The sequence below is a fragment of the Mytilus galloprovincialis genome, chromosome 9 (genome assembly GCF_965363235.1).
Source record: "Mytilus galloprovincialis chromosome 9, xbMytGall1.hap1.1, whole genome shotgun sequence".
NCBI lineage: Eukaryota > Metazoa > Mollusca > Bivalvia > Mytilida > Mytilidae > Mytilus > Mytilus galloprovincialis.
The window spans coordinates 54,300,011-54,327,689 of NC_134846.1; the positions used below are offsets into that span (position 1 = coordinate 54,300,011).

The 27,679-nt window shown below is 31.5% G+C and overlaps 1 long non-coding RNA gene across 1 annotated transcript; it reads right to left on the reverse strand.

Annotated features, from left to right (window-relative positions):
* Nucleotides 1-7,708: 7,708 nt before the first annotated feature.
* On the reverse strand, nucleotides 7,709-16,047 carry LOC143046982 (uncharacterized). The gene is made up of 5 exons (XR_012969341.1): nucleotides 15,943-16,047; nucleotides 13,599-13,630; nucleotides 12,596-12,713; nucleotides 9,238-9,288; nucleotides 7,709-7,854 (listed from the first exon to the last, which is right to left on the reverse strand). It is a non-coding gene; the product is annotated as an uncharacterized LOC143046982 (long non-coding RNA).
* Nucleotides 16,048-27,679: the final 11,632 nt, after the last annotated feature.

Sequence of the window (27,679 nt, forward strand, 5' to 3'; positions counted from 1 at the left end):
ATGTGACAAAGTGATACTGGTAATGTGTCTTGTAAATGTTCAAAATTAATATCAAATAATTTTTGAAATATACCTGGGTCAACAGTAGTGTTGTGATCTGCTGAATTGTCACATTTTGAATACTGATGTAAAAAACAAGAAGCCTTTTCATTAATAGATATATTTTTTTTCAATTGTACATGATTTTTTTGACAATGAAGGACCTTGGATGTCCTCAGATGTTCGAGCAAATATTCTTTTGAACTTCAGTTCACATTTCCTGCAAATGCATGAAAGATCTGAAATTTTATAATTTTCTTTAATAAAATTACAGAAACCAGGATTTTCTGATTTTTTGTGTATGAGGTGGACATAGCGTTTGGAGATATCCTCCTGACCACAATTACAACATGGTCCTGGCTCTTGATCAGGATGAACCATAAAACAATTGGACCTCTGAGACATTCCTGAAAATTTGAAGATAGAAATAGAAACCTCAAATGTTTGAATGTCACTTTATGAAGTTTGAAAAATGACACTACAGGATAAGAAATAAAACTGTAATAAAAAACACAACAAAGATATGAAAAAAATCATGTAAATATTTGATTCAATATAACAACAAAACAATTTTCTTTTCAATGTAATTTATTTACACTTTCAGACCTACAATTATAAAATGAACAAATGCAAAAACAACTTTATTTTCGCTAGTACATTGGCTACTCAATCTGCAAATGGGAAAACAATACAGTGCACATGCATTTTCTAGGTATCAAAATATGCTGTAAATACAAAAATATCTGGAATGGCAATTTTTAATCAAGAAAAAATAGGGGTCAATAGACCAAGCAAGTGATACCAATGATGGCCCACATTCTCTAAATCCTACAAAAATAACTACATAATTATATTAAGTAAAATCTGGTCAAAATTTATGACATATATGAGCAATAAATCCTGAGTGGGAAAACTGTCAGAAAAAAAGGTTGTTTTTTTTTTATTTACAATGCTACAATAATGTAATGAAATGCAAAAACAAGTTGATTTTCACTAGAACAGGCGATATTTAATGTGCAAATATAGGAACTGTACAGTGCATATGTATTTTCGAGGTATCAAAATATATGCTGTTAATTCAAAAACCCTGGAATGGCAATTTAAAAGATAAATTGGAGGTCAATAGATCAAGCATGTGATGCCAATGATGGCTCACAATCTCCAAATCCTGCTAAATAACTACATAATTATATTAAGTTAAATCTGGTCAAACTATATGAGATGTGAGAAACAAATCCTGATTGGGAAAACTATTAAAATAAAAGAATATTTGTGGTTTTCTTGGTGACTTTCGCCGTATTCCTGCAAATGTAATGGCTGAAATTCCAGCTTCCTATAATTGCCTCGTTTGCATCTTTCCGAATCGAATGATTGGTAATTATGGTAATTAGGGGAAAGCTTAGCCCTTTTTCTGACCATATTTGGAATTTTTATATTTATAGAGTCGGTAGGATGCATGTGTGTCAGTTATTTTTAGAGGCAGGTTTTACCCGCCATATTTTTGGACGGAGTCTGTGAAATATGTAGGCCAATCTTTTTGAGGTATTTTAATGTAAATAACGCATGTAAAATGTTACTTAAAAGAAAGAGTCATCTAAATAAATAGTTTACCATAGGGATTCAATAAACATATTACTCAGTTTGACTGTTTTTTATTCAGAAAACAAATAAAATTCACACGTACCCGACATAAACAAATATAAATCCACGATAGACTGCGATGTGCGCGCCATCTATATGAACTATGGTATTATCGCCCTTGATATTCTGTCCGTTACGTCATATGGAAGGAGGTACAGAACGAATACGCGGCTTTCGCACTGACATTTTTGTCAAATTTTGAATCAAACTTTGGCAAATGTTTCAGAAATAAAATATCTTCAGCAGAATTATAGTTTTTCGTAACAAAGTTCTTTTTTTTTTAATAAATATTCAATATTTGCAGAAATGGTCAAAATTGCGAGATTCTGTAATTTCAGTTTTCCGTTTATACATACATGTAAGCTATTATATTGTTAGAACTTTAAAGTTATCATATTATTCTGTGATGTTATATATTTAACAATCCATACAGTGATGTGTTCACAATTTTTATATACATGTATATATTGCCATAAGGTCTTACCGTGTGGTGAACTGAATTGTATAAAAACTAAGATTAACTTATACAGTTGTTAATAGATGTAGGAATATGTTGTATGAGTGTCAATGATACAACTCTCCATGTATGTATTCGTGTAGGATAGAATTATGATGTATTTAAAAGGTTGTATTTTTCATATTCATCATTACATTAAACATTATCAACTAAATAAAAAATCAGCCGTGAATGTTATTATATATACATTATATACCCTGTCTGAGACTTTAATGACAAATGATATCATATCATTTGCCCCTTTGGACATCGTTCAGAGTGTTTGACAAAATCATTGTTAACTGTACTAAGAGAGTACGTATGGGTATCATACGGCATTCGATAGTCACAATCTTCTTCTATATAACTTCGTTGAACTCAACTAATGCAAAGTGATTACAATATCAACAGAATCATAATAATCAGCGAAGTACTTATTTCTTAATCGTTAGATTTTCTGAAGATCCCATGCTTCCTCGAATGATCCAGAAGGCCCGTTCAAATCTTCGAATGCAGTATTACGAAAACAATATTTAATACGATTCCTGAAATTAGCAAAATTAATAGATAAACATAAAATCAAACATCTATAAGTCGGTGTTAAGTTGTTGTTTAGCGTTCATCCATGATCTAATTTATTAACTACATTCTGATATTGTTTGACACTAACCCTTATCTTAATCAAACAAAATATGAAAATTGAAATTTAACCAACATTTAGATATATCGTGATGTCATCATTGTTGAACATTTACATGTAAAAGTAAAGGTTACCGTTTTTTGATAATCATGATAATCATGATCACAATTATCACTACTCCAATAATTGTCAATGTGACGCCAAAATAAATATCTGCAAAGATAATACACATCAATACAATTGATAATAAATGAAATTAACAACAACAACTTCTATTTCGACTTCATTCATCTAACCTTGTCTGCATTTCCGAATTATTTTGAATCTAATTGCAGGTACATGTACATACTACATTCAATTTATGATGGTGGCTGATACTTTAATTTCGAAGCCTTTAATACATAAGTGATAGTGTCATTGAACTCATCGACGTTTACCTGAAATGAAGTCGTACAATGAAATACACCATGAATCATAACGATCGACCAGAACTCCACTACACGACGGGTCAAATCCTGGTACTTCTGATTGGGAACAGTCCGGGCATTGTATCACAAACTGTTATTTCCTCAAGGCACGAAAAGTCCTATAAGTTATATTATTTATAAGTCCTAATACGAATAAGGGAAAAAAAGTTTTGCAATTAAGATGAATTGAATATAAATATGTTGATGTCTGTCACCCTGAATACATAGTTCTAAAGAAAAAGTGATTCCAGTGTTGTCATGAGGCACTCAAGTCTATAGACTTATAATTTCTGCAGAAAACAAATACTAGTATACACTGTTTTTTATGCTGAGATCTCCAGCAATTTGACCCTCTACCTCTTACTACTACTTTCATCATTTAGACAAGAATGGGTGGTTTGGATACAGGTAATTGTATTTTTAGATAATCGCATTAAGAGTGGAAAACTGACTTGTTTCCACTTGGTATCTGTTGATAGCGTTCTCATTTCAATGATAAATTTAAGTTAATATCGACAGTATTATCAAATAAGGGCAAGTTATTCGTGCAATGGTCATGATTTTTTCTTGAAGGAAAGTAAACAACAAACAAGATTTATATTTTTAGATAAGTGGTTACATAGTATTAAATGTATTAAATACAGAACACCCGTATTTTGAGTTGGAAGTTTATTTGTTCGAAGCTAAGAAACATGTAAAAATCCATCGCTCACTGGATTATTATCTTACATTTGTATCTGTGTAATGCCAAATCAAAATGAACATTCAAGGCAAAAAGAAAATACTATAGTATTAAAAAAGTTTTTATTTTTTTTTAAATCTAGTAACAAAATCGAGTTGTCTTTCAAACAGTAGATGTGTTCCCTTCGTTTTTAGTTTGAATCCCGGATTCCTTTACGTTGAATAGATTTATGACTTTGAACAGTGGTATACAACTGCTGCATTTGTTAGACAATTCGTGTCAAATCGGAGATTTGAGATAACAAATGTCGATTTTAACATTATTTGAAAGGAAGACAACTCATTATTATGATCACATAGATAAGTCAAAATTAAAAAAGATATTTGTATAAGAAGCTATCATTTTTCTAATGTATTTAAGCAGTAGTCCGCCTAAAAATCAGGCAGATACCAAATAACGTTTGGAACATGAATTTGGTCAATCTGGTGCATTATTTGTATATAAACAGTTATTCTCAACTACTTTCAACTGACCTAGTTCAAAAAATGGTATATATTATAATTTGTCTATTTTAGCATATCAGATTGTTCCCTAATGCCTTTAATAATGTACTATAAAAGTACTGAAATATATATTTTTCATTAAAGAAATACTTTACAAAACAAATGGGAAACCTTGATATCTTTACAAATTAAGAAATGTTATTATAAAAATAATTGCTTTTGTGTGATTTTGTCTCATTAGTACACATATTGTCTGGACAACGCTAAAATATATGTTAGAGTTATCTCCCATTACCCACAATGCAATATATATTTCAACAATGGCAGCACCCATGGGCTCCTGCTCAATTGGATTTTTGCCTCTACAAAGTGTGGAATATAATCACTGCCACCCTTCACATACAACATTATCAAGATTAAATAAAACTTTCCTTCAGTTATGAATCCGTCGATATTTTTTCCCCAAAAAACACTAACAACTGTTATATTGATATTGCGATTTTTCAAGTCTATAAATAGTTCATATCGTCTTTTCAAACGAAAGAATATGGGGACTACATGAGTTTAATGAATATATATTTGGCGTAACTGATAAAATCTTATCGACATTGAAACAGAACAAAAAACGTTAATGTTGTAAATCTATAATACTAAAATTACGAGGTCCAATTTGTCAGCCGTCATCACGTAAAAACGACGAATCACAGAATTCAACTTTATATATAACTAATATAGTACAAAGGTGTAGATTAAAAATTACACCACTCCAGGCCCTTTTGTTTTCCACGTAATTAATATTGCCAATAATTAAGAAGTTCCGGGTCGAGTCCGCTACCGATACCAATAGTATATTCACCTGTTACCTATTACCTTATCTGTACGTTCCGCATCTGACAGGCGCACCACCAAACGTTGTATTCAGGATTAATATGCTATATACACGCGGGTCATAACCACAGGGTTGACACTACTAAATTGTCAAATTGTTACCTATTGTAGTATTGTAATCAGTAAGACTTTCTAAGATAACAATACGAATACTAAAAATCTGGACTAAAAATAAGGCGTATAGGTACAGTTTTCAATTTGTTAGTGGGCATGACGTAAAACAGCGAAGCAAAGAATTCAACTTTATTTTTATTTTTTACTTGTAGCAAGAAAACTAGTTTGTTGACAACATTTTTTATTTTTATTAAAATATGTTATAAAACCTAATTTTATATATTTTATTTCAAAATCCTGTTTTATAGATTGATTTTTATTCACAAAAATGTGTTTTTTCATGAACAATCTAAGCAAACTATGGCAATTTTTAACAACTCGTACCATGAAAAATAGGGCGGTGACCCATACTTTTTATTATTTTTATGAAAAAGCACAGTAAAATCTTTATTTTGGCAAAGTATAGGAAAATTCTGTATTTTTTTTATTTAACTTAACTACCTTAAGGTGGTATGGGAGTCTAAAAAAAAAATGATAGAATTTGTTCATACTTTGCCAAAACGTAGTATCTATTGATACATGTTGAAAAATATAATAAAATGATAGGTCACCGTGCATTTTCTCAAGCTACAGGACGTGACAAAATGACACATTTTGTATGGATTATACAGGAAAAAACACCATTTTGTGATTAGAAACTATACAAAATTATGGCCTGTTAAATACTTAAGGAAAAGATAGCTTTCAGACAATGCTTTGAGAATATCAAAAGAAAAGATAGGGTCACCGTACGTTTTTTCAGGCTAAAATACAAAATAGGAAAATTTCATGCAGAATCCTTCAGAAAATGCACTGTTTTAGAGTTACCTCCCCTTGAAATGCCAATTTAAAAATTTTTAAAAACAACCAAAACTAATCAACATTTGCAAAAATATTAATATTTGCAAGTTATATTCTTATAAATTGGTTCTTTTAAATGAAAATGACATTGAATATCTGCATTCCTGCATCCCATTTTGCTAACTTGATAGAAAATATGTACCTTTGGTTCTCTGTTTTTTACAATTCAAGATGGAGGAAGACACCCATACCACCTTAAGTGAAAGAAACAGATGCTTTAATGTATATGGTTTTTGGTGCTTAGAGTTGATTTTTGTCTTACCAAAAATTCTTGAATAAATCAACAATGTAATACAAAACAATGTTTTTCTTGAAACGAAGATACAGCATTAAAAAAAATGGTAACAGGAATGTTCAGTACGAGCCTGTTTAGAATACATTCAAATAATAATTGAATAGTTCAACTCAAATTCAATCTTATTTGTATTTACTATCTATAAAGGAGTAGGTCCAGTAAGACCCCTTTTTGGCCCCAAAATATAGCAGTTTTACAAAATTGTTAAAGTGTAAACTTTTAGTCATTTATTGGATAGTAGAAAGGTTCTGCTAAATAAATATGGGCTCTTTTTGCCAATACAATGCACATATATTGAGAACTAGCACCATTAATTCATGCTAAATTACTGAAATCTTCACAATTCCAGCATTTTAGTTAAATTTTAGACGGTTTCCGTGTAAAACGAAAGTGGCCGCATTCGTGTTCATCCAAAATATTGAAATGGAAGTTGTATTTAATGATAATACATAACATATATAAAGATTGAGGATGAACACGGATGCGACCACTTTCGTTTTTGACAAAAACCATCTGAAAAGTGAAATTTTTTTCGCATATTTGGTAGATTTCTCATATTTGAGCCAGAATCGGATCGTTTTTAATGACTAAATAAGTTAAAATCTTTCAGATAAATTAATTGCATCATATGAAATAGACACTTAAGTGTTTAAAAAGTGGTCAAAATCTTTCGTCTGATGAAACTGAAATTTGAGGCCAAAATCGGTCCTTACCGGACCTACTCCTTTATAATTTTGGTATAAGAGTCTATTGACTTTCATCTCTGTGAAAATAATGATTGACTGATTGATTGTTGGTTGCTTAAACATCGAATTGTTTACTACTGCAAGATTGCAGTTCTTGTTTCATGATGTTCTCGAAGATTGTTTTCCTGTTTGTAAATTTTTAGAATACTAAATGCTTATATATTATTTGTTCAAGTAGTAAGAATTCAGTTTGGTTACATATTATACATGAACATAGTTGCCTCATTCTAATTATAATTATCTTTCTATTTTAATATGGAGTTCCGTGCCTGTACTTAACCAAATACATTTGAATAAATCATAAATCAATTTCAGTGTTCAATTCGGTTGAAACGAGTTTGTCCGTTTAATGCTTCTTTTGCTGAAATATCAATCGTGCAAATTTTTCAACTAACTGAATCATGTGTGTTCGATTAAATTATCTAAACCAAAGAACACACATGATACATGAAAGACAAATCTAATTTTAAACATACGGCACTCAACATCTGATCCTGGCGATCCTAAAAAAAGTTGAATATTTTTCTTTTTTAAATACAAAAATGCGTGAACAAAATAATTACACAATAAAAAGTGCATTGTTTGTAAATTTTGCTGAAAAATAAATATCAAATATGTTGAACTCCACCGCATTGTGTGCCTGTTCCTAGATAAGTGTATGAAATTGTCGTTTGTTTTGAATACTACTTGTTTTATTATTTTGTTGTACATAATTCAGGCCGTTTGTTTTCTAAATTGAATAGTGTAAATAGTTATCAAAGATACCAGCTTATAATTTGAATATTTTGGTAGTGTTCGTGTTGTTCTTTCTTTATTTTTCTATGTTGTGTCATGTGTACTATTGTTTGTCTGTCCTTTTGATTTTTAGCCGTGACGTTGTCAGATTATTTTCGATTTATGAGTTTGACTGTCCCTCTGGTATCTTTTTTCCCTCTTTGATACGCCAGACACGTGTTTCGTCTACTTCAGACTAATCAGTGACGCTCATATTAAAATAGTTAGAAAGTCAAACAAATATGAAGTTTAAGAGCATGTAACACTGTCTTTGCATGTACTTTTTAAAAATGTCTTTACGTGACGGGGTTGTTTCAATGTTAAAGATTATACAATGCATTATAGCTGTTTATATCACCGTCTCTTAAAAAAAAGGCTGATGATTTTAACATAGTTTGGCCTTAATCATCACTGGAGAGACATTCATTGTCGAAAGCTAAATGCGCATCTGGTGCAGTAAAATTGGTACAATAACTGTTATTAAAGTACTTTGATTTTTAACAGGCCATCGTTTAAACCTACGACCTGTCGCACTTTAAATAAGAATGATGATGATGTGATTTCTAATAGCGCTAAACGGAACATAGCAAGGTTGCATCACATCTTTAATGTATCACATCCAATCAGTCATTAGTGAGAGTATTAGTGAAAATTATTCAAAGTAAATTCTTTTTTTTAATTGAATAATCAGAAAGGAGAACTGCCTCTATCAAGTATGTTTAGCGCTATTAGAAATTTGAATTGACATTTGGGGTATTGGGAGGGGGATCAAAACAAATAATGTGAGTTACTCTTGACATCTCGACGGTTCGTGCCCAGATAAGTCTGATTTGTTTTTACCATTATTTTGAAATAAGATATAATATTAGGGATTGGGGATAAGCTGATCAAATAAGTTACAAAGGTTTAGCATCTGATTTTTCTACCAATATTATGAAAATTGTTAGACGTCCGTTTTATGTGTCATTTGTTATGAAACATATAATTAGATGAGTGATCACATGAGAATAAATTGGTTCAAACATTTAAAAAAAATCGCTAATAAGAATAACGAATAAAGCGAAACCAAATAACTAAGAATCTTCAAATCTAATGGAATCAATTAAATATACCTTGCATAGAATAAATTGAATCTCCACAATTCGGAAAATCACTCAATGATTCTGAAAGAGACAAATAATAGATTAAAACAAACGGAGTATAGCTTGATAAAGTACTGCGAATGAAGAAAACATAAAGTATTTTTAAATGTCGTTTTAAATCAGATTTGTGCTGTGTCACATTTATTTTCAAACTTAAAGACAACGACAGTTAACACATTGTATACTTCTGGGGATCATTGGATTCAATTCTCTGCATCAAACAAAATTTTCCAAATATTGGATAGCATGGCGCTAATTAACGAAATCAATAGGAGAATTTACTGAAGTTTTAGTAGAAAGTTTGATAACTGTAGTCATGCAATTCGGTCTTTAAGAATGAATGCGGTCTAAAGAGTAAACTTATTTGTCTAGATGTTTAATACGACACTGTAGAACTAAATAATTTTAATATTTTTGAGACTAGATTAAATGTAAATTAATTGAATAGTTCATTTCTTTAGTGATGCCATAACTGATACTATTCTATATTTTCCCTCTACCTTTGGGTTTGTTTTGTTGAATTCTAAAGCAGAAATTTCTTTCTTTGATTTTTACCACATAAATTGTAAAATTGTTCTGTAATTTGGTCCAACCAAACTTTGCCTATACTATAGGCATGCACTATAGTTTATGTAAGGAATATAAGCCGATAACAGTCCATTCTGTGAAAAACTTGGACAGGTCTGAGGCCGCAGTATGAATTTTTTTTTTGAATAAACTTTCTTTACATTAAAATATATCCTACATGTTGGCCCCTCTTTAAACAGTGAGAAGCTCAACTTAAAAAAAATAGACAAAAAGTACAGCTGAAGGTAAACAACATGATTTACTACATGAAGAATAAGACACAGGGTATGCGTATCATGACTTTTGCGCGGGCAAGGACTACTCACATTTTCCGCTCATAGTTTCCGTGATTACCCTTACATACGGTTTATTTTTCAAAATGGATGAAAGTATATTCATCATGCAAAAACGAAGAAAGATATGTCGTTATTAGTGATTGTGTTGTTTCAAACTTTGGATTAAAATCAAATGTATTCAGAATATATTCAGATACATTAGTTCAGTGTGGATTACAAAGAGGATATAATAAAAGCAGGTAATAATGGCAAGTATTATATAAATTATATTTCAAAATGTAGTCCTTTACTAATGTCTTCTCTATTCTTCTCGAAGTTCCCATATTCATCGTCTTTAAAGCGTAGTGTTGTATTATATCCATATGTATACAATAATATCAGACCCCAAAAAAAAACCCAATAAACGACGAAACCTGAAAATAGTAAAAACTATTATCGTCCCCTAGATCATGAAGGAAGTTCTAGATTCGCACTTTGTACACAGGATAAGGTTTAGGTTGTTCATGGCCCTTGCATTTCTGCATAATCTATCAAATTTAAGAAGCATTACTTTGGGTTTTTTTTTCATTTGAATTGTAGATGAAAATGATGTTAGGAAGATCAAGAGCAAGGCAAGAGGTCAATTTTGATAGCCTTAAGACGGACGAGGATAACTCTTTTGAAAAAAGAAATTCATAAAAGCAACAAAAACAAGACTTTCACCGAAATACTTAACTTATTGAATTAATCCTAAAAGAGACCACCTAAATACATGAGAAAAATGGCTATGATATAAGTATTGGAAGTGTTAAAACTCAAATTGAAAGTGATTTGTTTCCTCAAGAAACCGTTTTGATGGGTGATAAAATTATTGTATTGGAAGGTGACTTTCAGAAAAAAAATAATTAATTGTTATTTGATCTTTTGTTATATTTGTTTTTATATGATAAAAACAATTGGGGTAATTAATAGGTTTTTTTATTTCAGTGATTGAACTATCATTTATCTGTGAGAATTAGTAATGATACCTTCAGCTGTCCAATATTTTAAAGAAAGAGGAGGGCTATTCTTTAAAATATTGGACAGCTAAAGGTAACATAATGGTTCCTTACCGGTAAATGATAGTCCAATCACTGAAATAAAGAACGGTTAAAACAATAGAATGACGTCACAACAATGTTTTAACGTACAATATGCTACCCGTTCTATACAGACCGGCACCTATGGAAGTAAAAAAGATAAAGATGAAAAGTAATCATAAATAAAAAAGATTTTTTTTTCTGTGCATCAGTAACTGTGTATTATCAACTCCAAATTGAGCCATTTTCATATTCGTTGAATGCATCTTTATATATATGTTGATTTGAACTGCGTTTTTCAGTAATTATATAAAATGTGTCCCAATTATTTGGAAATGTAAATATTCCTTCTTACTGTGATGTTTGGTTGTAACACCCTTATCAAAATTATCAGAACAGAAACAAAATTAAGCTTTGTGCAACAAGCTATGTGAAAGACAACAACGCAAAAAAATATATCCTCAGTTGGTCTTTGATTCTATTAAAAATGACCAAATGTCAAAGATGAAAATATACACTTCAGATAAACTAGATGTTTAGAAAAACAATGAATTTAATGTTTTAATTTGCCTTTGTTACACTTTCATTCCTTGAAAATAATATATGGTGTCGCAACTCATATCATGTATACGACAAAAGGAAGTCGAAAGATACCAAAGAGACATTCAAACTCATAAGTACAAAATAATCTGACAACGCCGTGGCTTAAAAAGTAAAACAAAACCAACAGACAAACAATAGTACACTAAAAACAGCAAAGACAACCAAAGAATGAGAAACACGAATCCAACGAAAAACTGAGTTGTTCTCAGGTTCTCCGAAACGGTAAACAGATCCTGCTCTACATGTGTCTCTGGTCGTGTTGCTCGTGTTGGCACAAAACCTGTAAACAGTCTTAACCGGAGTGTCACATTCGAGAAAAGGGTGATTGAATTGTATTTACGAAGTTTGGAACAAGTCCACTGTCATCTGTGAAAGGGATATTCCATAACAGTCAACCAGATAGATATAAAAAGTACCAGGATTATAATTGTATACGCCAGACGCGCGTTTCGCCTACATAAGACTCATCAATGACGCTCAGATCAAAATAGTTAAAAAGTCAAACAAATACAAAGTTGAAGAGCATTGAGGACCTTAAATTCCAAAACGTTGTGCCAGAACGTGATGGCGTTTGTAAAATTAACAAAAGGATGCTTTTAACTTTAACACTTGGAACTCTTGGTTAATTAGCTTCCTTGTTAGCAACATCCCTCTACCTAGGAAAGTAGAACAATTAACGTTAAAAAGATATATCCTAAAATCATTTTGTTTAGTGTTATTCGTTTGAATTTTTCAAATGCATACTTTGGTACTGGAATTATTGCTTGTTGAGCGTTATGACGGAGTTATAATTTTATGATTTACCTGTCCAATTGCAGATTGATGTTTTATTATTTTTTAGTTGAAGAAAACATTCTGGGTTATTAGAATTTCTGCAGTTTTCCAATCCTATTATCTCTTTACATGGAGTACATAGTCTTACCTAAACAGATGAAAAGTAAAGATAAGTAACATATTTAAGACATAATCTGTACGTTAAACCACTTGAAGCTTAAAAACTGTATGCATACAATGTTAAAGAAAATGTGTTGCACTTATCTATTTTTTTGTAGTACCTTATAATCATATCTTTGAAGAAATAATGGTTTTAGGGCAATGCAATGTATTATATTGCATTGAGTTTTTTCCATAATATAATGACATTAACGGCCAACTTTAACTGGCACAGAGTCACCTTTCCACAACTGTATCTTCAAATCTCTCTCTCTTTAAATCTAATATTGGAAAATAAGGACATATCAGTCAAGAACAATTGAAATGTACATTTGACAGTATAATATCTAGTAACGTATCCCTCAGTAATAAACCCTACTCCAGAGATTGACCTATGAAAATGTCTGATGTAAAAAAAAAAATACAATAAAACAATAACAACATTAGTACAATTTTATACTTTGAACATTTATTTTATGCTAGAAAATTAATTTAACATTTATCTCATCAAATGGCTTAAACTGTTAATGTAGGTATGGACCTTTTCAAGATGATAAAGAAGACAGTCACATGACTATAATCTGCTATGAATGGTAAAATGGAACACATTTAGAAACAAATGACTCACTGCACTATTCATTTCCATCTCTGATTAACAAACTAGTACTTAATAATTAGACATTCTCAGCATTTCTGCACACGCCTTCACATAATGATTTAAGCTTTGACTTTTTTATATTTCTATGTTTGTTTAGACTCTGAAGAGTTTTTTTTTTTTTTTTTATCTTTTGATTTAATAGATTACTGATCATGGCTATGATTCGATATTTAGTTAAATAAGATGTATTGTAAATATATCATTGTGTTTACTTACAGTTATCTTTGTACAGTACGTACCACTTGTTCCTATATTTGAAAAGAATATATAAAGAATAAATGATCTACACATAACGATATAAAGGAAAAAGAACATCGGGAAATTGTTTTCACAGTCACAGTTATTGTTTGTTTCATAATCTGGAATTGCATGTGAAATTGTTGAATACATTTTATTGATAAGACATATATTTGTTAAGTTTGGAGAATTTATTTTTCAACATGACAGTCGGTATTCCAATGGGTACTAATTGTGTACTCCTACTGGCCGATTTGTTTTTGTACTCGTATGAAGCAGAATTCATTCAAAACCTTCTAAAAGACAAAAAGAAAAAGCACCTTGCGAAGTTCTTTAATTTTACTTTCCGATATATTGATGATGTTCTATCATTGAATAACCCATATTTCAGCCAATACTTACATCTCATATATCCCAGTGGACTTGAAATTAAGGATACTACTGATACTAAAAGGACTGCTGCATACCTTGATCTTTTCCTTAACATTGACGCAGATGGACGAATTCACACGAAAATCTATGATAAACGGGACGATTTCAACTTCCCAATTATCAATTTCCCATTTCTCAGCAGTAACATACCCTCTGCCCCATCGTGTGGTGTTTACATATCTCAATTGATACGTTATTCTCGTGCTTGTTCACACTATACGGACTTCATATACAGGAGTGTGCTCCTCACACAAAAACTGCTCCATCAAAGTTATGAAGAGGACAGATTAAAATTGACACTCCGTAAATTTTACCGGACACCATCACGAATTAGTTGATCCATACGATGTGTCTTTGACCAAACTAGCTTAGGACATTTTTACAACCTGTTAGATTGTGGTTTGTCATTACGTCGTCTTATCTTTTAATTACCAAACGTGACTTGTTCCCGGTTGTGACTGTTTTGCTGAATGTGAGTTCGCATTGCTATAAGACGTGTTACGGTAATTGTCTATCCCAAATCATCTATTTAGTTTTGATGTTATATTTGTAATTCTCGGATTTTGTCAAAATTCTTGACGTTTTATCGGTTATATTCATGTGTTATGTTAAAGAAAATTAATCACCGTCTTCATTTATTAGATTTGATTTGGTTCAACGTAATTTGTACGATGTATTACGGTTGCAGTTTGATTCGGAATTAACAGAACATAGAATATAGGTAATTGTCTAATTGCTACCTCAGTATAGAAATTTTCATTGTTATTAAATGCAATAACAGTATTTAGTACGTATATAATATTAATCAATCCTAATTATATCTTATTTTTGACAAATAGTTTTAATCATTTAAATGTGACGTCATTTTTAATTTTTGGTGTGCTGTTTTACAAATTCAAATGTGACGTCATTTTTTGTCCTTTTTTACAAATTCAAAAGTAACGTCACTTTCCGTTGAGGCCTTGACTAATTCGGGTGTGTCTATTTTTTGTGTTAGATTGTATTGGATTTTGTCGGGTTATGTAATGTATTCGGTTGATTTCTGTAATTAGTTAATACCTCAGTTTTATCATGTATATCTTTTATATAGTCATTTAAAAAAAAATACTGTTTGTAAAAGTATAAATTATTCTAAATAATAGGGATGTTCTGGTACCTAACAGAAAACCCTGGCCGTTTTCAACTTTTTTTTAACTTTTGGTCCTCGATGCTGTTCAACTTTGTATTTGTTTTGGCTTTCAAACTTTTGTATCTGTGCGTCACTAGTAAGTCTTGTGTGGACAAAACGCACTTCTGGCGTATTAAATTTTAAACCTGGTGCCTTTTGTTAGCTATTCTTCGTCTGTTTCTTTGTCAATTGTGTTCTCCTATTTATTTGAATTGTAGTCCTGTAATGTTGTGTTGCCATTTTAATGTTATAATTAACATGGCCATAAATGAGGGATGTTTGGCATGCCACAAAACCAAGTTCAATCCACCATTTTTTTTCTTTAAAAAATGTCCTGTACCAAGTCAGGAATATGGTCATTGTTATATTATAGTTCGTTTCTGTGTGTGTTACATTTTAACGTTGTGTTTCTTTTGTGTCGTTTGTTTCGCTTATATTTGAGTGTGAATTCCCATTATTATAAGACGTGTCACGGTACTTTTCTATCCCAAATTCATGTATTTAGTTTTGATGTTATATCAGTTATTCTCATCGGATTTTGTCTAATGCTTAGTTCGTTTCTGTGTGTGTTACATTTTAATGTTGTGTTGTCATTCTCTTTGATGCGTTTCCCGCAGTTTTGGTTTGTGACCCGGTTTTGTTTTGTTTTTTCTAACGATTTATGAGTTTTGAACATCGGTATACTACTGTTGCCTTTTGGTTAATGAGAGAATTGTTTCTCACCTAGTTTACACTGACAAGGCTTATGTGGAGCCTCATAATATAAAGGAGAGCATTCCTTGCACTTGCCGGAGTTCTGACAAGGACAATGAATTCGATCTGTACACGTTTTACCTATAAACACATGTAATCATAACAGTTTAAATTTGACGATGAGTAAAAATTTCAATTATTTAGAAACAGAAAGCCACTGAAAGGCATATACTATTAAACTTAGAAGGGTATTATAAAAATCTGATTGAACGAGAAGTTGTAAATTTGTGAGGAACATGGAGTGAAAATTAAAATTTGCCCATCTTTTCGGGTTAAGAGAACTGTATCAATAATTTCTCTGATTGGCTTTTAAACGACCAAAACTGTGATTTTGAAGTGATGTTAATCAAAATGAGAATTAACATTGGTCTTAAACTAATAGAAAGAACTTTAAAATATTCATATAAACAATAATTTTTATTTGCATATTAATATTTACAACTTTTTCTAAATCTTCAACATCAGACCAATCTCAATTGGTGCTCACATGTATATAAATAAATCAATAAGTATTTGATTTTAAAAATACTTGTTTTACCTTTCGATTCTTATCTATTCCAGGAGAATGGAAAAGCATTATTTATTGCACCTCATGAACATATTGGATAATACCATCGCATAAAAGACGATGAAGCGTATTTGAGCTGATAATTTATATTATAAAAAGCCTTTAGAAATTGTATTCGTCTAAAGCGCTATAACCAAGAGTTACAAATGCTGAAGTTGAAATCATTCCTTTGTAAATTTGTACGGACGACATCACAATTTGGTTGACCGTTATAGATCCTTTTCACAGATGATAGCAGATATGTTCTTTATGTCGTTACAACAATTCCCTTCTATTCATACAAATGTGACCTACGGAAGTAGTCTGGTTACCTGGTTTGTACTAACATGAGCAACACAAAGGGTGCCACATGTAGAGCAATATCTACTTATCCTTCTGGAGCACATGAGAGCACCGTGAGTGTTTGGTGGGTACGTGTTGCTTACTTTTATTTTTCTATGTTGTTTTTTTAGCTGCTGTTTGTCTGTTTGTCTTTTTTTCTTTTAGCCATTGCATTGTCAGTTTGTTTTCAATTCATGAGTTTTGAATTTCCCGATGGTGTTTTTCGCCCTTCTTTTCTGGTCATGGAAAGATCAATGTATATAGAAAGGTAAATGTCAAAAGAGGGCGCATGCATGTTTTGTGCATTCTTCGCTTGTTTCTGTAATAACTTTCATCGAGGCCAAACGTTTGAAAATTCAAATATTTAGTTTAAACATTCAAAAAGAACGTTTAAAGAACAATCGAAAGATTAATGATTAAAACTGTCTAAGGAAGCTGTACACTTAATGTTAGGAGAAAACGAATTGAACAAGTAAATGTCATTTCAACACCAAGAGATTTTGCGGAATACCATCAGAGCCTGAAACCAGCAATAGTACCGAAATTAAAAATATTAGAAAAAAAATGGGGAAAAAAAACACTGATCATCCAGTCGATTGGGGTCGTAATGGTAATTAATGATTAGTTAAAGACGTTATGAGGTAGGACATGATCATGTTTGTTGTAACATACTTGGTAATTTCAATTGCTTGTTGTAGTGGTGCGCAGTTTGTTTAAACACACAGTTTAAAATTGGAGACTGTGCTAATACAAAATGATATACAGTAATTGTTATAAAGATCAAAAGGTGTGCAGTGATTGTAAAATGAGACTACTTTCCACAAGAGATCAAATAACACAGATATTAATAACTGTAGATCACAGTACAGATTTCAACAGTGAACAGAGCTCGCATCGCATAATCAGCTATAAAGATCCCGAAATGACATATGTTAAACAACTCAAACTAGAAAACAAACGGCCTTACTTATGTACGAAGTAATGATCGAAAAACAAAATATGTCACACAGTACCACACAACCAGTTATCTCTGGTAAGCAATCTTCCACAACTATACTACTACAACCTTCAAACTTTCCTTTGATAAGGTCTATATCTTTTCTTCATTTTAACTAAACTAAAAAAAATATGACTGATTAATAATAAAAGATTTTACGACAGCGGCCTTTGCTCAGTCTTAGGATTCCTCGTTGTACAAATAAAATCAAAAAATTTTGTTGATATTTGGCACTGTACTGTACAAATTTCAGAAATATTAGATTACACTGAAAAGATACACGTGGAAGTTTAGCTAGCTATAAAACCATATTCAACCTTCCATTTTCTACGGACATGTCTGTATAAAGCCAGAGATACACAAAACATATGCTTTTCCTACTAAATCCGTTGATTGATAACATTTGAGTTTTTCTTCCTTGCAATGTTGTTGTATTTCTAAATACAATTGTTAAATCCTTAAATAAAATTAAGTTTAGCTATATAGCATACCTAACCAATTACATGGTAATGGTTATAACCAAAGGCTACATGTATGCAATTACATGAACATTACTTACAAAGATGGAAAAACGCATGGTTTTGAAGTACTGTTAAATAAACAAAAGTATTCACGAAATTGAATGTGAAGAAAACAATACTTGATTACTTAACGACACAATTACACCTGCCATTTCATATACCTACATGTTCACCAAACATATTTCTACCAAGATTGTCAACCACAGGTTTCACCAGAGGAATGTAAAAAAGACCTTTAACCTCATTGATTTAACATCCGAACCTCCTGATTGTACCTGTACATCGTCAACATGCACACATATTCCCGCGGGTCGTGTCATTACTAGATACCCTGATGTTTTTAACAATAAACAACTAAAAAAGATTGTTAGCCAAAGGCCTGAAATAATCACTTTCCCAGCCCATCAACCGGAAGAATAACCCCTAATCACTGATGAATGCGGATCATAAAATGCTAGAATAAATTATAAAGCGCGACACAGATGAACCATGCCGACCGTGCGAGGGCTGTGTAGCCAGTCAAGGTCGTTAAAAACTTCCATTTGTTGATCAAACATACATTGTAACTACTCTTTATCATACTAGATCAAAGCTATTCAGTCATGCATTCAAAAGATGTTTTTTTTTTAAATCTACGACGCCAGAAGAATGAGCACATGAGTTTCTAACCCTTTCAAGAAACACGTGCTTGTTGATTACTTATACTCTCTCCACCCACGAAAAATATCGTGTTGGTTTAGCAAACAGAGCCTAAATAATTGTGTTTGCACATCATTGTAAATCATTCACTAAAGAGGAGATTTTAGAAAACACAAAAAACAACATTATCTCTGTTGGTATTATACTTACATGGGAATTTCCGATAAACATCTTTCGTATAATTTGGGCAGTCTAAAGTATTGTCGCATACACATTGGGGAGGTATAAACAGCTCGGTGTCTGGACACTGATAAAAATTAGGAATAGTCCCTTCTTCTGAAAGAAAAAGAGTGAACAATAGTCAGTGTTACTGGAAATGATAACTAATATGAATTTAGATAAACTGACACTTCATCAGCTCATAGTATGCATTATTTTCTCCGTTAAGTAAATGACGAAAATCTAATATACATTGTCACATATTTACTCAGCTTAAAGGTACAGCCAATCTGAATGTGCTGTTTTAAACACTGTCAGGTTCGGTGTTTTGATGATTACATGAACTATTTTATTTATAGAAAATAATTTCTATGGAGCTCTCAAATGTAGAAACTACAACAAAAGCGGCGATTTCATGTTTCATTATCACTGTACTAGTATATATATTTCTTTAGGGGCCATCTGAAGGACGCCTCCGGTAGCAGGAATTTCTCGCTGCATTGAAGACCTGTTGGTGACCTTCTGCAGTTGTCTGTTCTATGGTCGGGTTGTTGTCTCTTTGACATGTTCCCTATTTCCATTCTCAATTTTATTATAATGTGCGAATCCTGATTGCCATTTTTACTGTATCCGTTAAGAGTTTCTAATGTAGAATGATAAACAAACGTCAAATTCTTGATTTTTGAATAAAGTAAGAAATAATATATTGGGTGTAATGTTTTCATTCATGATATATGTATGAGATGTAGATGGGTTTCATTCTGCGTTTAGTCATCCAGATGTAAAATCGGTACACAAATGATAAGTATTAAGAATAGTTCACGGACAGAGCGTGGAAGAGATTTGAAAGTAGCAGTTAAGTTTCATTTGCAGAACAATGTACCTTTTTAACATAATTATTAATGCTGTATAAATCAAAACCGTTTATTCAGATATTGAATCAAATTCCACTATTCCGTCTTCGTTATGCGATTCGTGTTTACTGTCAAATAATGATACTAGACTTTCATTTACACTGTTGGAGCGATTCATTTCTGTTGTACAAGCGATGCATTTTAACAGAAGGAAATTCACTAGTTTTCATCATATAAAGTTTTAATTCAGCCGACTACAAACAAAAACGCCGTGTGTAAATTTCCAACAATGAATGGTTTCCACGAATTATTTCGATTCTAATAGGACAAATACGGTCATTTTAATACTGAAGCGAGGGTTGGTTTTGGTGTGTGTGTGTGGTTGATCTTTTTTACTCCCTGTTAGATAAAGCTCAAATATCTTAATAAATCCGTAGCTTGCTTGGGGTTTTTCGTGAATAACCGCTAGAAAAAAAATGTTTAATTTTTCTCAAACCCAACATTTGCCATTTTTAATTGATTTTCTCGTAAACTTCCGTCAAATCCAAAGTTGTTATTTTCTAACTAAGTTGACTTACTGAAATTAGTAAATATGCAAATAATGCAATAGAATAGAAAAAAAAACAAAACCTACCTCAAAAGTCAGTTTTAATATAATATCATACGAAATCGATGGTTCACGTAACAGAAAACTTTAATTCAACTTTAGCGGTTTCATTTGCATGACGTCATGTTTTGAAATGACTTAAATGCGCCAAAAAAATTAAGAAACTTTCGCGGAATTTTACTTTATTCTTATTTTGTTGATTTTTTCTCTCAATGCTCTTGTGCATTACTTCTTTTTTATTATGCATCCGCATAAGAATAACAGTAATTTTGTCTTTTTTTAATTGCACGTTTTAAAACAATAAAATCGGCAAAGGGTCTGCAAATAGGTTCCAATACATGTAGATTTGCGTGGGAGGTATATTGTAACAGCCATTATTATGTATATCTCTGAGTCTGTGCTAAGTATAGATATATCGAGAATTTTATCAGTGTTGTCTATAAAGCAAAAAAAGCACGCCATATTAGAATTAGATATTGTTTTCTGGAATATTGGACCGTATGGGCTCCACAGGGGTTTAAAGATGTGAATTAACGTATTTTAATATCAAATACACGTCCGGTAGTACATTCCCTAACCTACCTCAAGGTATTCGCCACTTATATATTTTTTCTAGGGTCCGAGTCTGTTTGGACACTACAGGGTCTAAAGTTGTCACTTATATTTTTCATGTCATCTACGTATTCAGTACTCCTCGGCAAGTTCCAATTGGCAAATTCTAAACTGGACCTAGACAACTTTAAAGATGTTGACCGAACCCATTCTCTATTTAGAATTTGAAGTTGTTGACCGAGGCTACATGGTCTTTTTATCGAAGTACATAAAAAGCTAGAAATATATGAATAAATACCTGTATGTATAATACAAAAAAAAAAACGCGAACTCCAATAAGATTACTGTTAACATCATTATGGGAATTTGTTTTTATTTTAATATCCAGAGAGATGTCACCAAGTTTAAATCAATATACGTATTAAATGATAACCGGAAACGGAAATTTGTCTGTTGTGTTGAGTTTATTTTCAGAAACATTCAATTTCAATAAAAGGAAAATATTGTTTAACATAATAATGCAGTCATATAAGAAGGTTCACAAAGGGTTAACATTGGACTTTAGATTTTAATGTTTTAAATAAGGTCAGAATACTCTATATTTCAAGTAGAAATAATTGTGATATCCCTGTACAAACTAATTGCACTATGATCATGGGATCATGGATACTTTTCGGTTAAAACATTTATAATGATATGTGACGGCCAGGGTTTTTGTATAGCTGTGGTCTCTGGCAAGATGATCTGAATACAAATTAGTAATGCCAATTTTCCAATGAGAATTTAGAGGAATGCAAATCCTGTTCAACTGAAAGGTTATGAATGCAGGTCAAGTCTAAGTAACTTGTCAATTGTCTTTTAAAACTTTTACAGGATAAATAATAGTAAAATAAAAGATCACAGGTTACCAAAAAAGCATGATTATATGCAAACATATTGAAATCTTCTGAAATCCTGTTAATCTAGATATAATATGTCAGATCCCAGGAAACGATACGGCACATAATATAAATATTCCATACACTAAAGTTTTTGAGAGAATATTATTACCATACTTGCGTATAAAAAGCTTAATTTCTATTGCTTGTTTATTGATAACAAACATGATTACCATTTTGGTTATATTTGAAGTTGAGAATGTAAATGGTGAATATGTCAATGAGTCAACCCGACCAAACAGCAGATAAAAGTCAAAGGCCACAAATGGATCATCAAGGAAGCGAAAAATTGCCGCACCCGAAGGTAGACCTCAGCTGGTACCTAAATGAAAATATATTCTAGTTCAGTAAAAATTAACGTCATTTTGAACTCCAAAACTGATATTCACATTTTTTTTTCAGGATGTTAAAGTCGAAAACACCTCTTTTTAACTTGACCTTAAAAAAACATCCGTTCAGTTAATAAGTTACATCTACTACGAAAAGGAACGCCATTATTAGAAACGGAAAAGAGACAAGCCTACGGAAGAAGAAATCAACTATTAATAACATTTAATATATAGTAATGTTTCCGTGCATTTAGGAATAATATGAGCGTGCCTAGTTTGTAATTAAGATTTTTTCCTCTGAAATTGCACAGGAAAAAAGAAGCTAAACATATAGCACATTTATACTTCATCTTATGTTTGCCTATTATATTAATTTAACAATATAAAATGGAAAAGTTGGACTTTTTTTGGTGTAGGCTTTTAGAAAAGATAATAGAATAAGAGCTATTTTAACATTCAAAATCGACCTCATTCAAAATCCTGTTTCAATCATGGAGATAGCTCTGATAAAAAAAGGACAGGTACTACACAGTCTATAAATATAATCGAGTCAGCATGGCTTTATACTTTAAGTATAAGTAAAACACAATACAGTACCGTTGAATAACTAACTTGTTGACTACATTCCGTCGTCGTCGATGTCGTCCGCAAATTTTCACTCTGTGATTAAAGTTTTTGAAATTTTTATAACTTTCTTAAACTATCCTGGATGTCTACCAAACTTGGACAGAAGCTGGTTTGTGACCATAAGATGGTATCCACAAGTGAATTTTGTTAAAAAAAATCCTTTTTTCCGTATTTTACTGATAAACGGACTATCATGGTTAAAGTTTTTTTTATAACTTTCTTAAACTATCCGGGATTTGTACCAAACTTGTACAGAAACTTGTTTATCATCAAAAGCTAGTATCTAGAATGAAATTTTGTTAAATTGTTGTACCTGTTTTTCTATAATTTATTTATAAATGGACTTAGTTTTCTCCCAGTCAACATTACATACAGTCTGCAGTTAAAGTTTTTAAATCATTTATTAGATTCATAAACTATCCTGGATTTTTACCAAACTTGAAAGACGCTTCTTACAATCAAACGATAGTATCGAGAGGAATATTTTTGATAAAAAAATACTCATTATTGTTGAGCCTGCGATTAACAGCCAAAGTAGGCAAGAACCTGGGTTCCGCGGAACCCTTACGATTATATTTTTCTGCAATTTGGCATAAATAATTATTCAGACTTATGAGAAATTTTACCAAAAGTTAAAATTACGAATAATGGATCAAATAAAAGATACACACATAAAATATTCAAAGAACACAAATGTATGTTAGTATAATCACATGACAATTATTCTACTGAGTCAATTAAATTAAATGATTCCAGAAATGTGGGGGGTTTTTCATTATCAATCAAATAGTAAATACTTATTTTCCGATATTTTTTTAATTTACTTTCTAAAATACATTTCTAGAAGAAAAAAAAATATCAAACAACTCCCTATTCTCATTCAATATGAAAACTCAACTCGCACATTCTCTCAAAAATATCCTGCTACAAGGATCGAAATAAATAACTTGAATAATAAAAACAAATTTCAAAATCATGCAAGAACTGATTAACATTCGAAAACTACGCAATTTTGACACGTTAACAAATATATTACCAACACCAGTATCATGTGTTTTAGAAAGTAGTTTATAGCTATTATATTAATTTTAATTCATAAGTCTGTACGAAAACAACTTTTTTTTTCTATAAAGAAACGAAACAAAACAAAATAACTATAGCAAAGAGAAACACAAATCTATATTTAGAATGTTGAGGGCGTGTCAATTTCAATTCAGTTCGTTTAGGGTCTGTTTGATTCATGCACCTGTGCAAAACTAAGTTATCCCATAATGAATCATAAACAAGTTGAATGTGTTCTAGAATCGTTAATATCGCTATCAAATAAATCATTAAGCTAGTATTTTGGTGATACGCAAATCTTTGAATTTCATCATGATGAATGAAATAGTTTCATGCATTAATAATTGATACCTCAAAAAAGCACCAACGGTTGTGTGACATACCAACCGTACCTGATACGTAGCAAATCGGGAAACCTCTAATGAGACCCCTTAATATGTGTGCATTCTTTCTTAAAATGTAAAAAGTTAATGATGTCAGTAGATATATCACTAATATTTAATTCAAGACATTATTCAAATGTATATGTAATATGTATCTTGATATAGTAAGGACGTTATATGTTATGCTGACTATATGCACAATTTTTCTGTAGTTCGCTTATTGTATGTATTGTTGTGACAATTTCATTCGAACTCGCATTTTGCTTTTGTTTTTATGACTGTCACATTCTAACTTGTATTAGCCTTGCAATTTAAACTGTTTTAATATGGTTGCAATTAATCGTTCCAATATGTTCGGACAATCATGGTCTAACCGATATAATAGCGTGAATATTCAAAGTCAACCTAATGGGCAATGTGTTCATTGCTAGTTTTTGTCTTTTCTTAGTGAAATGACAACTAATTACCGATTATTTTTTCTTTGATTAGAACTTGTTATCCATTAAGTAAATGTGTAAAGAGTTCTATATGGAACAAAATCTACAAGTCTTAGTTGAGGTATTTTTATGTATTTGTTTTTTTTTTCTCGTTCTATCAATGTCATTCAGAGTGGACTTCACGTATGAAATTAGGAAAATTGACCAACTTGAAACCGATACATATGTAATTTGAATATAAACTGCGATTTTTAACTTGCCAAATATCTGTAAGATGACAACATACTTAACCTACTTGGAAGGCTTACTACGTATTATTCCGACAACCGAAATAGTTGTGTTATGTACAACATTTCGTAGATAATTTCCTGTAAATTTGACAGGATTCAAGAAATATATCAGAATTTTGACACCAAGTATCATTTCACAAAAAGTGTGTGGAGTATCATGGCCTATCCTGCAGTATACGTAGCAAATCGGGAAACCTCCAATGAGACCCCTTAATATGTGTGCATTCTATTTAAAAATGTAAAAAGTTAATGATGTCATTAGATATACCACTAATATTTAATTCAAGACATTATTCAAATGTATATGTAATATGTATCTTGATATAGTAAGGACGCTATATCTTATGCTGACTATATGTTCTGTGGTTTTAATGACTTAATCTCTAAGTGATATAGCTCATCTGATCAATTGTAAGATCAAAAGATCTATTTTTATTACCTGGATCCCTTCAAAAAATATTCTCCTGTGAAACTACTGGGACAATCGAAACCCAACATAATTGATAGTATTACACGTGGCCGTTCGTGTCAGTGTCGATAATGTTATAAAGTGACATGCGAGTTACAATGGCCGGACAAATAAACCTTTTCAACAATTGTCTACACCTACAGTTGAGCACGACTACGAAAGGTAAGATGTGAGGGATCGTCTCAAAAAATAAAAATTGAAAATGAAACTATTGATTAATTTATTGATTGAAATTTATTTGATTGGCAATGATACAACTTTCTACCGAAGTCCAAATGACATGATTTTTTTTAATTCAGAATAAAGATGAGGATAAACTTAACGGAGAGAAAAAAAAGAAGAGAAAAAAAAAACAAAAAAAACCGCGATCTATGATCGACTAAAAGGGAATCAAATATGAAGACGAAGCATAATGTCAAAATGTCACATCATTAACTAAAATTTCTACTGTGTGAAGGCCGTACAAATTACCAACATTTCTGGGACTTTGTTCAGGCGCACAAAACATGCGACGGGGTTTTACTAGTATATAACATTTTATAAAACCGGCAAAGCTTTGTCAAGGAAAAGAGAAACAGAGAAACAACTTCTGACCCGTTGACAACAAAATAAAATAAAGCAATGACAATGTAACATATAAAACCAACGAGACTTGATCAACACGGACCCCATTAAACTATAGAATACATTGCTATGCGATATCCGATTCTTTTAAGAAACCCTGAGATGATTTTCGAAAACTGTAGAATTGTTCTACGATAAAGGGAACACGGGCAATTATATGGGCCAATCAGTTCGTGAGGACGACCATATAAATAAATTAGGGATTACCTAAGTCATTGAAATCCCAACCCCTGCTTATCACTGTCCAAAAAGAATTTGCAATGACAAAGCTCTATTGTAACTAGCGTGTTGAATTATAAATTCAATAGGCAGTTATGCGTATGTACTCCTTAAATCTTGATACATTTGAACGAGAAGTCAATTACATTCCCCCTATTCATTATGGAAACACATCAACTTTAACTAGGTATCTTGAAGCGGCGTAGCCTTTCGTTAATAAAAATGGCGATGTGATATTTTCCTTTCACTTTTGAAATCACTATGTTTTCACCGCTCCTGAAATTAAATATGTACATCGGGTAAGGTTAAGCTCGTTTGTAAAACAAAAACGTGACTGTGTTTACAAGTGTGTTACAGACGGAAAGACAGTCCATTTATTATGCTTTATAAATTCTCAGAAATTTTACCCAATTTTACATATACACATTTATCGTTATTGGCATGCGGCATAACCATAAAATGAAGAGAAAGCAGATCGTGCAGGATGCAGAATGATTGCAGTAATTTTCAAATCAATTCTATGTGAAATGTCGTGTAAATACATGTTATATCAATATTATATGAAAGGGAGAGAAGTAAATTTATTTACTTTTTTTTATACATAATCTGTAGCTATATATAACCGCCAAATCGAATTTATATGTAATGATAATCAAACGTTTTTGTATTTGAGACGACCCCTTCATTTTACCTGTATTTTGGTTTATTCCTTTAATGCCAACATCCTTTGATCTACCGACAATTTACCTCTAAAATTATGTTGGCATTCAAGGAATAGGTGCAAGTAGGTGCAAGTAGTTATCACAACAAAAATGCATGCTTATCAAAACAATCATACTAATTAAACAGATATGTAAAGTACGGGTAGTTAAATCTAGTTCGTGTCTGTTAACTTGTTAAAAATCATATTTTGCTGCTCCTGCTTGAACAAATATGGATTCTATCAAAATGAAACTGAAAATCGTTGCATCACAAAGTCATTATGTGCATATTGTTAGGAATTCCAGTTTGCACAAATTCTACAATAGACTCTTTGGACTTTGAAAGTATT